Below are 5,235 nucleotides of genomic sequence, written 5' to 3'. Positions count from 1 at the left end.
GTGAAACTACATGTGACAACAGGTGAACATGTGAAAACACGATCTCGTGTGAAATACATGTGACAACATGGAGATGCAAAATCTCAACATTTTTAATGTTTGCAAATGTATTAAAAATAACAAACATAAATACCTTATTTACGTACAGTAAGTTTTCAGACCCTTTGCTATGAGACTCAAAATTGAGCTCAGGTGCATCCTGTTTCCATTGATCATCATTGAGATGTTTCTGCAACTCAATTGATTGTACATGATTTGGAAAGGCACACACCTGTCCATATAACATCCCACAGTTGACGGTGCATGTCAGAGCAAAAACCAAGCCATGCAGTTAAAGGAATTGTCCATAGAGCTCCGAGACAGGATTGTGTCGAGGGACGTGTTTGCAGCATTGAAAGTTCCCAAGAACGCAGTGGTCTCTATCATTCTTAAATGGAAGAAGTTTGGAACCACCAAGACTCTTCCTCCCCAGAGCTGGCCGTCCAGCCAAACTGAGCAAATGGGTGAGAAGGGTCTTGGTCAGGGAGGTGCTGTGGGGATGTTTTTCAGTGATAGGGACACGGCAAAGACAACGCAGGAGTGGCTTTGGGAAAAGTCCCTGAATGTCCTTAAGTGGCCCAGCCAGAGCCTGGACTTGAACCCGATCTCTGGAGAGACCTGAAAATAGCTGTGCAGCAACGCTCCCCATCCAAACTGACAGAGCTAAGGAGGATCTGCAGAGAATAATGGGATAAACTCCCCAAATACAGGTGTTCCAAGCTTGTAGAGTCATTCCCAATTAGACTTGAGGCTGTAATAACTGCCAAAAGGGCTTCAACAAAGGGTCTGAATACTTATGTAAATGTGATATTGAAGTTTTTTTAATTTTAATATATTTGCAAAAATAAATAAAACATGTTTTTGCTTTACCTTTATGGGGCATTGTGGGCATAGTGCGCTTTGAAATATACATTTGAAGTCGAAAGTTTACATACACTTAGGTTGGAGTTGTTAAAACTAGTTTTTCAACCACTTCACAGTTAGATGTTAACAAACTATAATTTTGGCAAGTCGGTTAGGGCATCTACTTTGTGCATGACACAAGTCATTTTTCCAACAGTTGTTTACAGACATATTATTTCACTTATAGTTTACTGTATCACAATTCCAGTGTGATACATACACTAAGTTGACTGTGCCTTTAAACAGCTTGGAAAATTCCAGAAAATGATGTCATGGCTTTAGAAGCGTCTAATAGGCTCATTGACATCATTTGAGTCAATTGGAGGTGAACCTGTGGACGTATTTCAAGGCCTACTGTCAAACTCAGTGCCTTTGCTTGACATCGTGGGAAAATCAAAAGAAATCAGCAAAGACCTCAGAAAAAAAATTGTAGACCTCCACAAGTCTGGTTCATCCTTGGGAGCAATTTCCAAATGCCTGAAGGTACCATGTTCATCTGTACAAACAATAGTATGCAAGTATAAACACCATGGGACCACATAGCCGTCATACGGCTCTGGAAGGAGACGCATTCTGTCTCCTAGAGATGAACATACTTTGGTGCGAAAACTGCAAATCAATCCCAGAACAACAGCAAAGGACCTTGTGAAGATACTGGAGGAAACAGCTACAAAAGTATCTATATCCACAGTAAAACAAGTCCTATATCGACATAACCTGAAAGGCCGCTCAGCAAGGAAGAAGCCACTGCTCCAAAACTGCCATAAAAAAAGCCAGACTACGGTTTGCAACTGCACATGGGGACAAAGATTGTACTTTTTAGAGAAATGTCCTCTGGTCTGATGAAACAAAAATAGAACTGGTTGGCCATAATGACCATCGTTATGTTTGGAGGAAAAGGGGGAGGCTTGCAAGCCAAAGAACACCATCCCAACCGTGAAGCACAGGGGTGGCAGCATCATGCATACTTCCAAATTTGTGGCAAAATGGCTTAAGGACAGCATAGTCATGGTATTGGTGTGGCCATCACAAAGCCCTGACCTCAATCCTATGGAAAATGTGTGGGCAGAACTGAAAAAGTGTGTGCGAGCAAAGAGGCCTACAAACCTGTTTCAGTTACACCAGCTTTGTCAGGAGGAATGGGCCAAAATTCACCCAACTTATTGTGGGAAGCTTGTGGAATGCTACCCAAAACATTTGACCCAAGTTAAACAATTTAAAAGCAATGCTACCAAATACATTGAGTGTCTGTAAACTTCTGACCCACTGGGAATGTGATGAAAGAAATGAAAGCTGAAATAAATCATTATCTACTGTTATTCTGACATTTCACATTCTTAAAATAAAGTGGTGATCCTAACTGACCTAAGACAGGGAATTTTTACTAGGATTAAATGTCAGGAATTGTGAAAAACTGAGTTTAAATGCATTTGGCTAAGGTGTATGTAAACTTCTGACTTTAACTGTAAGTGGGGGAAATATACTAGTAGGGAACATTAGCATATTTCGGGGCATGGTCAAATAAATGTGCATTTGTGCCAACCGTCAGTGGAAGTGTTGTAGCAGTTGGTTATGGCGATGCAAATTATGCACTTATTTTGATACTGCCTCTTCTGCAAACTTTGTAAGTAAATTAATGGCAATTCTTTTCTGTGAATTTGTCATTTCTTACCTAGTAAGTCAGTGTAAAATTCACATTAATACTGGCAAAACATTGCCAGTAACCTACAAGACACACACTGCTACTAACAATCCTTGTCAGTAACCTACTGTACCTTCACTGGCTCTTCTGTTGACAACATGCACATCACCTGCTGATTGGCAGCATACTGTAGCAGCGGCAGAAGATTGCAGGTGTAGCTTTTTGGAGATGTAGCTTTTAGCTAACACTTTTTGTCTCTTGGTGTGTCATTCAAGTTAATGTACTCTGCTGCATTATTTTCATAAACACAAAACTGTCAGTTCTGCAGCCTTGTTAAAGTACTACAAAACAGCCATACAATATTTAGTTTGTCATTGTAATACTCAGCAATTCATTGTTGTCCTCTGTAGTGGACATCAGTTCTTGGTCCGTACCTCAGAGGCCATACAAGCCACTGTATTAAGTCATGTTGTTCTGGGCTTTTCAATGATATCACATGTGTGGGGGAGAGACCTTGGCCACTTTATCTTCCTGGTACTTAACGAAATGGCTGTCAAACTTAGCACATTCTATGGAAATTTGAAAAGAAGTGTGTGTACAGTAATTATTATAATGTTTGTGAGTTTGGTATTCAAATTGTTTCTAGTAAGTGAAAATCTCAGGAATAGTTAAGTGAGTTGTCAGGACTGTGCAATACTTTTTTCACATTCTATAAGACACCTGGTGTAGCGTGGTGCGTAATTGGTGGCAGAGAAGTCAGGCGCAGGAGAGCAGAACTGGGTGATAACCGGAGATTTATTTAGCAAAACCAACGGCATCCAGAACAACAAGATACATGGGCACAAAAATAACCCGTTGTGCGCTCACGGGGAACGTGTACAAGCACTACAATAAACAATCCCACACAAAGACATGGGGGGAACAGAGGGTTAAGTACACAACAAGTAATTGAGGGAATTGAAACCAGGTGTGAGGAAAAACAAGACAAAACACATGGAAAATGAAAAGTGGATCGACGATGGCTAGAAGACCGGCGACGGCGACCGCCAAGTCCCGCCAAACAAGTAGAGGACCCGACTTCGGCGGAAGTCGTGACAGTACCCCTCCTTGACGCGCGGCTCCAGCAGCGCGCCAACGCCGGCCTCGGGGACGACCCGGAGGGCGAGGCGCAGGGCGATCCGGACGGAGACGATGGAACTCCCGCAGCATTGACGGGTCCAACACATCCTCCACCGGAACCCAGCATCTCTCCTCCGGACCGTACCCCTCCCACTCCACGAGGTACTACACCGGCGCAGATGGTTAATGCAGCTTGTTGGCCATTAGGCAATCAGCATTTCTCAACAAGTTCAAAGCACATGAATGCATCCAACTAGTATTTACGACTTCACAACTAGTAAATTTCCACCTCCCAAATGGTTACGAGTCGAGCATTAAATTGAATGTGATGGGTAGAACATTTTACTATTATGCTAGATTCTCCGCACATGTACAGTACCAGTTAAAAGTTTGGACACACCTACTCATTCCAGGGGTTTTCTTTATTTTCACTATTTTCTACATTGTAGAATAATAGTGAAGACATCAAAACTATGAAATAATACACATGGAATCATGTAGTAACCAAAAAAGGGTTAAACAAATAAAATATAAATAATATTTCAGATTCTTCGAAGTAGCTACCCTTTGCATTGATGACAGCTTTGCACACTCTTGGCTTTCTATCAACCAGCTTCACCTGGAATGCTTTTCCAGTCGTCATGAAGGAGTTCCGATATATGCCGAGCACTTGTTGGCTGCTTTTCTTTCACTCTGCAGTCCCACTCATCCCAAACCATCTGAATTGGGTTGAGGTCGGGTGATTGTGGTGCCCAGGTCATCTGATGCAGCACTCCATCACTCTCCTTCTTGGTCAAATAGCCCTTACACAGCCTGGAGGTTATTTTCATGTTTCATGTGTTATCGCTATTCAGCTAAAGTATGACCCCACCTGGAATTTGAACTCAAATCTTCTGGATGTGAGGTACACTGACCTTTCTGCTGTGCCACAAAGTATGTATACGCATTCAATACATCTCTGCACTTACATTGATTTATTTCCTCAATTTGAGTGTTTTCTGTCTAGCTGTATAATGTTGGTGGTGCATATTTGTCTGCTTTAATGTTACACCTGAATCCCTATGATAAATAATACTTTTTCTTGAGTGTATTTTTTTATCAAAGCTGGGATGTACTTTGAAGTCCAAAAGTGTAGGAATAAAGGTGAAATCAGTAATAGACATGGTGGGATAGCAGGATGATTGGAATGCAGTGTTCCAAGCATTTGTGAGTTCAAATCCCAGGTAAGGACATGTTAAATAGTTATTACTGTAAACATATTCAAAGTGTGTCAAATATGTAAAAAAATAAATTAAAAAAGCACTGTGTGTGTATCATAACAACTATATTTGATTGCAAGGCATCACCTGGGAAATTTCATGTGAAAATGTGTAATTCACTTGTGAAAGGTTATGCGATCACATGTGAAACTTCATGTGAAATATCATCACATGTGAAGTTTTCGAAAAACACATTGTTTTAGATTATTTCACCTGTGCAAAACATGTGGAAATGTCACATGTGAAAAGTGTTTTTTTCCATAACGGTCCCCC

Source organism: Oncorhynchus mykiss, chromosome 17 (assembly GCF_057628025.1).
Source record: "Oncorhynchus mykiss isolate SJ-2025 chromosome 17, ASM5762802v1, whole genome shotgun sequence".
In the NCBI taxonomy this organism is placed as follows: domain Eukaryota; kingdom Metazoa; phylum Chordata; class Actinopteri; order Salmoniformes; family Salmonidae; genus Oncorhynchus; species Oncorhynchus mykiss.
This window is presented reverse-complemented; position numbering follows the sequence as displayed.